A 14,292-nucleotide genomic window follows, 5' to 3' on the forward strand; every position below is an offset into this window, starting at 1 on the left:
TTATTCCTATCAGAAAACTTACATCATAGGAGCCAATAAAAAATCTAAAAACATACTTTAAAATTAAAACATTCAAATGAAGAGGAGACCCAAGATTACTTACATGATAGGACCCTTAGTTTTTCTTCAACAGTAAAAACATTAATTTTATATTATAGTGAACATGCTTACTTCAACCAAAATATCCCAAAACATTTTCAGTTTTCAATTTACAACATAAAAAAAAAAAAAAAAAAAAAAAAAAAAGATTAAGGAACTAATATGGTTAAACGAATGGTGCTCTTACCATGGGAAATTTTCGTAATATCAAACTAACAAACTGAACGTAATATAACCTGAACCGTAAAATAGAAATATCACTGCATTCAAGTAAATATAAATAGCTGATTTAAATGGAAATTGTTAGTCGATAACAATGCAAACAAAAATTCATATATAAAACCATAATGGGAGTGATTATCATTAGCTACGCTTGGTATGTTATAAGAAAATGAATCAATGTTAATTAGTGGGTAATGGAGCATTACTCTCTAAATTGAGGGAATTGAATATTGGGTAATGAAATACTACATAACTGCTAATTAGTAACTGTCACGTAAATATAGCTTTTCAATTAGAAAAAATCGTAACTGTCACCAACTTCATGCATATATATTCTTTTCTTTTGATTTCATAAAATCTCAAATACCTTTCTTTTTCTGTTTCAAATAATAATAATAATTCACATATATCAATATCAATTAATGATTCATTAGAATTGTAACAGTAGAGAGAGTAACATGAAGAAATAAGAAATGAAATACTCAAATTTGAGATACAATAGAAAATATGATTGTTCTGATTTCTCAAATTTGATTAGAATTAATTTTGATCTAGTTTTTACAAATTTTGAGATATCACGTAGAGCACTTAACATGTTGAAGTGAAATGATAATACCCATCAACGTAAAGGACGTATAAGTATATTCAGTTGGATGTTATGGTTTTATTGTGTTGTGATAAAATATTTTAAAATTTTCCAAGCATTATCAATGGAATGATAATACTCATATCATTCCTTAATATTCCCATTTCATTATCATTGCTATCCTCATTACCATTCCTTTAAATGAACCAAGCACCCCCTAATAGTTTAAAATTAACAAAATAAATATGATAAACTTGAATCGATTCTTGAGGTGTCCGATTGAATATTACATTAAAACATTATTAATTACAATAACGTAATCAAGGACTCGAAAGATGAATATGTGATTTTGCGCTGAACGGAATTGATTATTATTCTATATATATCATTTAGAGAAAAGAGTGAACAGTGAATTACGCAATTAAAGATCCACGCCTTTAGCCTATAAATAATATTTGTTGCATTTTCAATACAGAGGCATGCTTGGTTGGTTGGCGCATTTGATTGAGTTTTTAGAATCTCATGTTCGACTCCTGGGTATGAGTTTCTTTTTTAATTTAATCCTCAATGACTTCAGGAACCATTATTAATCCTCAATTGTATTAGCTAGGGTTAATGGCAAATTATGTCATAGATTTGTATGTATCGTGCACTGAACACATTAATTAAATGCATTATTAACATGGTATCAGTCGCCATCTTCTTTCCCTCTTAAACCCTACTTCTACCATCGTCAATTATCTCTCAAAATACTCTCTTCCGCCATCGCCTAACACAAGCAAAGTCACCTGCTGCACTTTCCTCTCAATCATTATCTAATAAACATGGTTAATTCATACGACAAGTTCTATACATTTACATCTATCTCTCATCTCATCCCGGTGAAACTTGATCTCGCAAAGCTTAATTATGCTCATTGGAAAAAGCTCTTCACTACCCATTATACGAGTTTTGATTTCTCGAAGTTTATTCTTGGAACATCTGATATGTATAAATCGGACGGTCTTAATGATGCCGTGTCGTTAGGTCGCAAACGTCGGAATTAGTTATCAGAAGAGGGACAATGGGTCTTTCTTATTTATATTTAGCGCAACCAAAATACACTTTCTAACTTTCTAGGGTAGAAAGTGTAAGTTAACCTAGGGTCGTGTTTTTGAATGGTGTAACGAATTAAAGACCAAGTGGATAATTGTTTTTGGTTAAATTATCTAGGTGAAAGATAGTAGTTGGCTAAAAGCTATAGGTCTTAATTACGGAAAGGTAAAAGTAATGGAGGGATATCCGGAGTATGCAGATCAGGAAAATGTTAACCAAGATATCAGTTTGGGCTAGGGAAAGGTAATCATGTTTATGTTAAAGCTATGATTAGAATAGTGTAGATCTGGTTGGATGAGCCAATTACACAGACCTACTTATCGCTAGACTCTCGGAGTTCTCGCTGAGCAGTGAAAAGTATGTCACTGTGGTTGTATAATTGAAGGGTAACTAAACCTCGAAGGTTATCCTTAGTAAAGCACTAGGTTTGTTAGTGAGTTGAGTTCTAATCTTAACCCTCGTTATCAGTTTAGGGAACTGAATAACAACGTGCCGTGTTGAGTGAACACTGATCACAAACAGAAGGAGTCCGTCGAGTCGAGTTGACAAATCGTTAATGTAAACTAACAACCATTTCATCATACTAATGAGATCATACTAATCTAAATATTATACATCATTACAGTTGATAGACTGAAAGTAAAGCAGATAAAAATCTAATAGATACCTAAAACAGTTGATATGACTTAACCCTAAGACAACAATCAAACAAGAACATGAAATAGGAGTAAGTCACAAAGTTAAGGCACTAACTAGATCTTAGTGGATCCAAAGAGGTCTCCTCAGAACACCTAATAGGTATACTAGGTCATTCATGTCTCAATTTCTAAGTTTCGTATCCTAAAAGCGCATTAGATGCCTCTCGGGAACACCGGCCATACCGAGTTCATAGAATTTCTCAGGCACAGTATAACCAAGGGTCTTAATCCTATGAAGTAGCTAAGTTCATATAAATGGATAAGTCCTGATCACAACCTAGGTTGGTCAATCCTCAAGATGCTAGCATACAAACCTATTGGGGTTACAGATTCAGTATGACAAAAGTAATCGTACTAATTTAACATAACTACGCTAACTCAAACTTCTATCATGGTAACATACAGATTAATTAAGCCAACATGGTAATATTAAAACGCATCTTTAAACATAAATGATAACAATACATGTCTAATTAACATGACAAGTGTTTCAGATAAAGACCTGAAAAGGCCGAAGAAATCTGCCTGAAATTGCAGTAACTCGCCTGAATATCCTACAGAAAATTTAAGCTAAGCTAGTTGCTACTAAAACCTAACTAATAATATTTAAAACTAAATTGAAGTAGAAAATTGAGGGTGTGTAAAAATGAGCCCAAATGACCCAATTTATAGAAATGCTTTTGGCTGGAAACGCCTGATAGGCCGGTGTGGCAAAGAGGCGCCACAGGCCGGCGTGGGAGCCCGTTTCCTGGTAAACCGTTTCTTGAGCCCGTTTTGGGTGCCCGATGTTGGTTGATCTGGAATGCCAGCTCCAAGATGGCAAGCCGGCCTAGCAAGCCGGTGTGGTAAGCCGTTTTGGTGCTGGTTTGCTTGGATCGTTTGCTTGTTCCCGGGATCGTAACTTGGTTTTCGGGGTCGTAACTTGTCCTTCACCATTTTCGCTCTAGAATCTTCGTTTTAGCTCCTTTTTACTTGATTCTTTTTGCATCGTATCACACCCCCAGTTAGGGCCTGGGTGAAATGTGACTTAATATCAAAATATACCAACATATTATATAAACGAGAACAAACTAAATGATTAAATTAACTTGAATGAGTACGCAGCGGAAAAATGAAATGTCGTTACAATCGTAAATAAATAATTGTTCAAATGCAAAAGTAAAATATGCGATAATCTCTTGATCCTGTGTCCAAGTAGTATCACATAAGCGGTAGGTAGGTAAGCTTGAATCAAACAGCACCTGAGACAAAACATGCTAAAGTGTCAACCAAAAAGGTTGAGTGAAGTTCATAGGTTTAACAAAAGTTTGACCGTTGTTTTAGACCACCAGATTTAGTTTGTAAAGTTGATCTCGCAAGATCGAAAGTTTATGCCAATGCGTGATATTTAGACTAAATGTTGTTTGCCCCATGACAAGTTAGTTCTCCTTGTCGGTTAAATTTCATTATCAAGTAATACAAAGACTTAGTCAAATGTATCGGGGACGTTACTCCCGATAGGCCTACCCCCAATAATTAATCATGCAGCAACACTTAAAAATATCACTGTAGGGACTTAGTCGGACATAGCCGGGTATAGCATAGTTTAAGTAGTTTGGTAATTGTGTCTAAAGTGTAAAAAGTAAAAACAGCATGTGTCTCACCCCAAAAGTAAGTAAGTAAATTTGCTAGCAATAAAGAGGGGCTATGAATTCACCTTAGTAAGTAGAGAGAGAGAGTTATTCCTCGGAATAGAGAGTTGAACGAGTGAGCAGGAAAGTCAACCTATTGACATTTAAGAGTAGTTAAGTGTTTTGCCAATGTTTGAGTTTAAGTACGTGTTTATGTATAGTTTGTTTCACTAAAATTTTGTCCCTAGTAAGTTTCTATACTTAGAAAGTTTCTACTTAAAGAGTGTTTTCCATTTTAGGATACTTGTCGTATTAGATCAGCTTCCAATCACCCCTTTCCCTTCGAATGGTCATTTGAGATCTAGGGGCTTGAGCCATAGGACCCTTTAAATCGGAAGTCCAAACCCTCTGCCTAGAGTCTCGTAGAACCATTCGTCAAGAAAGTTCGAAGATCTATACATCTCTAATACATATCCCAAAACGTTCTTAAGTGTCATAATATAAGTAGTAGGTTATAGGTGCTAGTAATAGTAATAGTGTATATATGTTAATAGTAGTATTAGGGTTTCATTAATTAGATTTAGTTATTTAAAGTGGTATTTAAGTAACTAGGGTTTAGTAATTAGTGTCCTAGGGTTTCATAAATTAGGGTTTAGTAAATTATGGTTTTATTTAATGTAGTAATGATTAGGTAATGATTAGGGTTTAATAATTAAAGTGGTATTAATTAATTAGGGTTAGGTTTAATGAATTAGGGTTTAGTAATTAATTAGGTTTTTAATGAAACTAGGGTTTGATTAAAGTAGTATAGTTTAGGTATAATTAGGGTTTAAGGTTTTAGTATGTATATGTATATGTAATCGTGTATATATATATATGTATACAAAAAAATTAATTTTTACTAATATATATATATATATATATATATATATATATATATATATATATATATATATATATATATATATATATATATATATATATATATATATATATATATATATATATATATCGATTTATATGTATATGTATATACAATTATTTTGTTTCCTTAATTAAACACTAACAATCTTCCATGTAACAACCTAGGGTTTTAAGATCAAAGTTTTCCCCCTTTTTTTTAGTCGACATTATACATACATACATATATTCATATTTTTTTTTTACATATATAGATCTAGGTTTGTTCTTATGTTTATGTGTTTATGATTTTATGTGAATATAGATTAAAACAAAGATCAAAGAATTAAGAAAATAGATTAGGGTTTTATGTTTATACCTTTGAAGATTCAAGAAGACTAATAAAGAAAAGAAGAACTTGATGAAGATGGAAGATCAAAGCCTTGAATATCTTGAAGAACACCTTGAAGATTCTTGAAGAACACGAAGAACACGAAGAACACTTGAAGATTTCTTGGAAACCCTAAGGATTTCGATGGTGGTGGGGGATTTTCGGTTTTGGCTGAAAATTGGAGAGGGAGATAGAGATTTTTGAGTGAGGGATGTAATTATGATTTGGTACATGGAATGGTTTAGCCTAGGGGTCTATTTATAGGGAGGATAGGAGCATTCTATAATTAGGGTTTTATAAGGAATTACTTAGGGAACAAGTTAACTTGGAAAAAGGGTTAGGAAGGGATGCATGGGCCGAAATTTAGAGGGGTATATGGGTAATTTTACCCTTCCAAATTGGCTAGGGTTTTATGAGCAAGGGTTTTAATATTTTCACTTAAGTCCTTGTACTTTAATTTAGCTTAATAACCCTTAATTATTCAAGTTTATTCATTTTAATTACACAAGTCTTTTTAGTTATTTATTTACTCACAAAAGTTTATTAACTTATTATTTTTATTAACTTGTAAATTAATGTACAAAGTTAATTATCGTATTTTATAATTCTAAACGCCTAACCTTTATCGATTAAAGTTTACTTATTAAGTTTAACTATTTTATTGGGCATTTAATAAGGAAAAGTATTGAATGGAAATATGAGAAATGTAGTATGGAAAAATGAGAGTCGTTATAGTACCTCCCAGTTATTGAAAACTTCCTCCCGAAGTTTTTAGGTAGTTTTCTCGTTTGCATCAGCTGTTGAGAAGAGATGGGGATATTTCCGTTTCATGTGGTCTTTGCGTTCCCAGGTATATTCGGGGCCTCTACGCGAATTCCACCGGACTTTTACAATAGGTATATTGCTTTTAAGCGTTTGTTTGACTTCTCCTTCCATGATTTCTATAGGTTCTTCAACGAAGTGCATTTGCTCATCAATGCGGACGTCATCCAGAGGAATAGCGAGTGTGTCATTAGCAAGACATCGCTTAAGATTCGAGACATGAAACACATCATGTACTTAACTGAGTTCGGTTGGTAGTTCTAATCGATATGCCACAAGACCGACTCTTTCAGTGATTATGAAAGGTCCTACATATCGTGGACTGAGTTTACTTCGCTTATCGAAGCGAACAACACCTTTCCAAGGGGATACCTTCAACATGACTTTATCTCCAACTTGGTATTCGATGTCTTTTCGTTTCTTATCGGCATAGCTCTTCTGTCGGCTACGGGCAGTTTCTAAACGTTGCTTAATCTGAACGATCTTTTCAGTAGTTTCGTGGATAATTTCAGGACCAGTTAAATGTCTGTCCTCAAGTTCATCCCAACACAGAGGGGATCTACACTTCCGTCCATATAAAGCTTCAAAAGGTGCAGCTTTAATGCTAGAGTGATAACTGTTATTGTAGGAAAATTCAATCAAAGGTAGGTGTCTATCCCAACCTTTGCCGAAATCGATTGCACAAGCACAGAGCATATCTGCCATGGTTTGAATAGTTCTTTCACTTTGACCATCAGTTTGGGGATGATAAGCAGTACTCATGTCGAGTTGAGTTCCAAGAGCAGATTGTAAAGTTTTCCAGAATCTAGAAACGAATCGACTATCGCGATCAGAAATAATTGAGATAGGAACACCATGACGTGAGACAATTTCTTTAATATAAAGTTGTGCTAATCTCTCCATCTTGTCAGTTTCCTTGATTGGTATGAAATGTGCAGATTTAGTAAGACGATCAACTACGACCCATATTGTATCGTTACCGTTCGCAGTCTTCGGTAACTTAGTAACAAAGTCCATAGTGATACATTCCCACTTCCATTGCGGAATATCGGGTTGTGTCAATAGACCAGAAGGCTTTTGATGCTCGGCCTTGACCTTCAAACAAGTAAGACACTTACTAACATAGGTAGCAATGTCGGCTTTCATATTAGGCCACCAGTAGAATTGCTTCACATCGTGATACATCTTACTGAAACCGGGATGAATAGAATATCTAGTCTTATGAGCTTTATCCAAGACTAGTTCACGGAGATTACCGAAACGAGGAACCCAAATTCTGTCACCAAAATACCGTGTACCATTAGCTTTCACTTGAAGTTGGTTCTCAAAACCAGTAGGTCCTTCTCCTTCAATAAGTGTCGGTTTGATAGCTTCCAGTTGAGCTTCACAGATTCGTGAGATAAGATTGGATTTGATTTTTAGGTTTAGAGCACGAACACGTTTAACATCGTCTTTTCGACTAAGGGCATCAGCAACTACATTCACCTTGCCAGGATGATATTTCAGCTCACAGTGATAATCGTTCAAAGTCTCAAGCCATCGACTTTGTCTCATATTCAACTGTCTCTGATCAAAGATATGTCTAAGACTTTTATGGTCAGTGTATACCGTAAAATGGGTACCATACAAATAATGTCTCCATATCTTTAATGCAAATACCACAGCACCTAACTCAAGGTCATGTGTGGTATAGTTCTCTTCATGTTTCTTCAACTGCCTAGATGCATATGCAATAACCTTTTCTCGTTGCATTAAAACACAACCAAATCCTTGCTTCGAAGCATCGCAGTAAACAACAAAGTCGTCAGTACCTTCAGGTAAAGATAGAATCGGGGATGTGGTCAATTTCTCCTTCAGAATCTTGAAAGCAGATTCCTGTTCTTCGAACCACTCAAATTTCTTCCCTTTTTGAGTTAGATTCGTAAGAGGTCTAGCAATGAGAGAAAAATCTTTAATGAATCTTCGATAGTAACCAGCAAGTCCCAAAAACTAGCGAATATGCTTCGCAGTCTTTGGTATCTCCCAGTTCTGAATAGCAGTGATTTTAGCAGGATCGACATGTATTCCGTTTCTATCAACAACATGTCCAAGAAATTGTACGGTTTTGAGCCAAAACTCGTACTTAGAGAATTTTGCATAGATTTGTTCCTTTCTTAAGAGTTCAAGAATCATGCGCAAATGCTGCTCATGTTCTTCCTCACTCTTGGAATAGATCAGAATGTCATCAATGAATACAATGACGAATTTATCAAGATAGGGTTTACAGACACGGTTCATAAGATCCATGAACACAGCATGAGCATTAGTCAAACCAAAAGGCATAATACAAAACTCATAGTGTCCATAGCGAGTGCGAAAAGCAGTCTTAGGAATATCGGATTCCTTAACTCTGAGTTGATGATAACCAGACCTTAAATCAATCTTGGAATAGACACTTGATGTAGTGACCCGAACTTTTCCATGTTTATATATATTAATTGAGATTGATATTTACATGATTAAATGTTTCCAACATGTTAAGCAATCAAACTTGTTAAGACTTGATTAATTGAAATAGGTTTCATATAGACAATTGACCACCCAAGTTGACCGGTGATTCACGAACGTTAAAACTTGTAAAAACTATATGATGACATATATATGGTTATATATATAGTTAACATTATATTATGATAATTAAACATATCATTAAGTATATTAACAATGAACTACATATGTAAAAACAAGACTACTAACTTAATGATTTTGAAACGAGACATATGTGTAACGATTATCGTTGTAACGACATTTAATGTATATATATCATATTAAGAGATATTCGTACATCATAATATCATGATAATATAATAATTTAAAATCTCTTTTGATATTATAAACATTGGGTTAACAACATTTAACAAGATCGTTAACCTAAAGGTTTCAAAACAACATTTACATGTAACGACTAACGATGACTTAACGACTCAGTTAAAATGTATATACATGTAGTGTTTTAATATGTATTTATACACTTTTGAAAGACTTCAATACACTTATCAAAATACTTCTACTTAACAAAAATGCTTACAATTACATCCTCGTTCAGTTTCATCAACAATTCTACTCGTATGCACCCGTATTCGTACTCGTACAATACACAGCTTTTAGATGTATGTACTATTGGTATATACACTCCAATGATCAGCTCTTAGCAGCCCATGTGAGTCACCTAACACATGTGGGAACCATCATTTGGCAACTAGCATGAAATATCTCATAAAATTACAAAAATATGAGTAATCATTCATGACTTATTTACATGAAAACAAAATTACATATCCTTTATATCTAATCCATACACCAACGACCAAAAACACCTACAAACACTTTCATTCTTCAATTTTCTTCATCTAATTGATCTCTCTCAAGTTCTATCTTCAAGTTCTAAGTGTTCTTCATAAATTCCAAAAGTTCTAGTTTCATAAAATCAAGAATACTTTCAAGTTTGCTAGCTCACTTCCAATCTTGTAAGGTGATCATCCAACCTCAAGAAATCTTTGTTTCTTACAGTAGGTTATCATTCTAATACAAGGTAATAATCATATTCAAGCTTTGGTTCAATTTCTATAACTATAACAATCTTATTTCAAGTGATGATCTTACTTGAACTTGTTTTCGTGTCATGATTCTGCTTCAAGAACTTCGAGCCATCCAAGGATCCATCGAAGCTAGATCCATTTTTCTCTTTTCCAGTAGGTTTATCCAAGGAAATTAAGGTAGTAATAATGTTCATAACATCATTCAATTCATACATATAAAGCTATCTTATTCGAAGGTTTAAACCTGTAATCACTAGAACATAGTTTAGTTAATTCTAAACTTGTTCGCAAACAAAAGTTAATCCTTATAACTTGACTTTTAAAATCAACTAAACACATGTTCTATATCTATATGATATGCTAACTTAATGATTTAAAACCTGGAAACACGAAAAACACCGTAAAACCGGATTTACGCCGTCGTAGTAACACCGCGGGCTGTTTTGGGTTAGTTAATTAAAAACTATGATAAACTTTGATTTAAAAGTTGTTATTCTGAGAAAATGATTTTTATTATGAACATGAAACTATATCCAAAAATTATGGTTAAACTCAAAGTGGAAGTATGTTTTCTAAAATGGTCATCTAGACGTCGTTCTTTCGACTGAAATGACTACCTTTACAAAAACGACTTGTAACTTATTTTTTCGACTATAAACCTATAATTTTTCTGTTTAGATTCATAAAATAGAGTTCAATATGAAACCATAGCAATTTTATTCACTCAAAACGGATTTAAAATGAAGAAGTTATGGGTAAAACAAGATTGGATAATTTTTCTCATTTTAGCTACGTGAAAATTGGTAACAAATCTATTCCAACCATAACTTAATCAACTTGTATTGTATATTATGTAATCTTGAGATACCATAGACACGTATACAATGTTTCGACCTATCATGTCGACACATCTATATATATTTCGGAACAACCATAGACACTCTATATGTGAATGTTGGAGTTAGCTATACAGGGTTGAGGTTGATTCCAAAATATATATAGTTTGAGTTGTGATCAATACTGAGATACGTATACACTGGGTCGTGGATTGATTCAAGATAATATTTATCGATTTATTTTTCTGTACATCTAACTGTGGACAACTAGTTGTAGGTTACTAACGAGGACAGCTGACTTAATAAACTTAAAACATCAAAATATATTAAAAGTGTTGTAAATATATTTTGAACATACTTTGATATATATGTATATATTGTTATAGGTTCGTGAATCAACCAGTGGCCAAGTCTTACTTCCCGGCGAAGTAAAAATCTGTGAAAGTGAGTTATAGTCCCACTTTTAAAATCTAATATTTTTGGGATGAGAATACATGCAGGTTTTATAAATGATTTACAAAATAGACACAAGTACGTGAAACTACATTCTATGGTTGAATTATCGAAATCGAATATGCCCCTTTTTAATTAAGTCTGGTAATCTAAGAATTAGGGAACAGACACCCTAATTGACGCGAATCCTAAAGATAGATCTATTGGGCCTAACAAACCCCATCCAAAGTACCAGATGCTTTAGTACTTCGAAATTTATATCATATCCGAAGGGTGTCCCGGAATGATGGGGATATTCTTATTTATGCATCTTGTTATTGTCGGTTACCAGGTGTTCACCATATGAATGATTTTTATCTCTATGTATGGGATGTGTATTGAAATATGAAATCTTGTGGTCTATTGTTACGATTTGATATATATAGGTTAAACCTATAACTCACCAACATTTTTGTTGACGTTTAAAGCATGTTTATTCTCAGGTGAATACTAAGAGCTTCCGCTGTCGCATACTTAAATAAGGACGAGATTTGGAGTCCATACTTGTATGATATTGTGTAAAAACTGCATTCAAGAAACTTATTTTGTTGTAACATATTTGTATTGTAAGCCATTATGTAATGGTCGTGTGTAGACAGGATATTTTAGATTATCATTATTTGATAATCTACGTAAATCTTTTTAAAACCTTTATCTATGAAATAAAGGTTATGGTTTGTTTTAAAAATGAATGCAGTCTTTGAAAAACGTCTCATATAGAGGTCAAAACCTCGCAACGAAATCAATTAATATGGAACGTTTTTAATCAATAAGAACGGGACATTTCAGTTGGTATCAGAGCGTTGGTCTTAGAGAACCAGAATTTTTCATTAGTGTGTCTTATCGAGTTTGTTAGGATGCATTAGTGAGTCTGGACTTCGACCGTGTTTACTTGAAAAATGATTGCTTAACAAATTTTGTTGGAAACTATATATATTTAACATGTGAATATTATGTGATATATTAATCTCTTAACGCGTTTGATATTATGTGATAGATGTCTACCTCTAGAACAAGTCCCATTGACTCACCTAATAATAATGAAGAGTCAAATGTAAATTGGAATGATTCGTGGACTGATTCACAAGTTCCCGAGGAGGAACCGGAAGAAGAGTCGGAACCGGAAGAAGAATCGGAACCGGAAGAAGAATCGGAACCGGATGAAGAAATAGAACCGGTGGGGGAAATAATAAAACGGTTAAGTAAAAGAAAATCCTCAACCAACCGACCAAGGTTAATTATGGTCAATGGTGTTTCCGTCAGGGAAGCAAAATATTGGGAGGATTACCAATTCTCCGATGAATCGGATTCCGACGAGAATTCCGATGATGTTATAGAAATTACCCCAACTGAATTTAAAAAGGCAAAAGAAAATAATAAGGGAAAGGGCATAAAAATAGAGAAATCTAATTCCAACCCCGATGAACTTTATATGTATCGTCAACGCCCGAAGTCCTTAAGTTGTAACAATGACCCGGGAACCTCTAAACCACCAGGTTTTTCTAAACCAATGTGGACAACGACGGCTCGTATTAGGGGAACATCATATATCCCTAGAAACTTGGCAAAATGAACCAAAACCGAAGAAGAAGAAACGAGCGAGTCGGAATAAGATAGTTGTATTCGTGTGGTGTAATATATGTAATATAGTGTTCTTATGCTTTATGATATATGTAAAAATTGCTTGTATTAATAAGTATTTTTTTATGAATCTAACTCTTGTCTATTTTACAGTTTAAAAACACAAAATGGATAGACAACCCAATATTTTAAGAGACCTACCCGGAGACATGATTGATGAAATCTTGTCTAGAGTCGGCCAAAATTCCTCGGCACAACTATTTAAGGCGAGATCAGTTTGTAAGACATTCGAAGAACGTTCCAAGAATGTCTTGGTTTATAAGAGACTTTCGTTTGAAAGATGGGGGATATCACATTGGGAAACCCATAAGTTACGATGTGTTTACTTCGACGCATATATTGCGGGGAACCCAAATGCTATTTTACGCAACGGGTTAAGAAATTATTTTGACTCAATATATCCGAATATTGGACTTCGTGATTTAGAAAAAGCGGCTAACATGCAACATAAAGAAGCATGTTATGCTTACGGATTAGTAATGTTCGCTTCTCACCAAAGTGAGAACAAGAACATCGGGCTACAACTATTAAACAAAACGTTTCCACAAGTGACGGAGTCGGTAATTGGGGTAAGAAATGAGGTTTTTAGATTATTACGGGACTGTTGGACATTACGTAACCCTCGTCCCTTTGACGACGTTACAACACGCTGTCTTATAAACGGCCATAACGGTTATGTTGCACAAGACCAAGGATGGGAAGTAGTCCTAGTAAAACCAGAATGCATGACTTGTTTCTGGACGTATGAATTACGTGTCTTTATTGCCTTTGCTGAACGACTTGTGTACTAGCTAGAATTATCTTCACAACTATCTTGTATCAAAGTTATTGTGTGCTATATTTCAAGCTTTATGTAAAATAAACGGTATTGTAAGTTTGTAAAATATTGTATAAAAGTTTGAACGCGAAATATTATTATAATCAGTTTTTCATATAGAATTGTAGTAGTTGAATTGTATATTAGCTACTAAGTATGAACTTAACGGGTAGGTACTACCCGAATTTAAACTTATAAAACGCTAATATGAAGAAAAAGCTTTTATAAATGAGTTCATATTATGCTACGAAATACTATTAACTACTCTTAATATTCTGTATGATTAACTTGTTCCATTTGACTATTTTGAAGGAAATGGCACCGACTACTCGACACACCGTGAATATGAATGAAGAGGAATTCCGTACTTTTCTAGCTTCAAACATAGCCGCAGTACAGGCTGCGCTACATACCAACAATAACCTTGGATCTAGCAGTACAGGAAATCGTGTAGGATGCACCTACAAAGAATTCACTGCCTGCAAACCTTTGGAATTTGATGGAA

The sequence above is a fragment of the Rutidosis leptorrhynchoides genome, chromosome 4 (assembly GCF_046630445.1).
Source record: "Rutidosis leptorrhynchoides isolate AG116_Rl617_1_P2 chromosome 4, CSIRO_AGI_Rlap_v1, whole genome shotgun sequence".
Taxonomy (NCBI): Eukaryota; Viridiplantae; Streptophyta; class Magnoliopsida; order Asterales; family Asteraceae; genus Rutidosis; species Rutidosis leptorrhynchoides.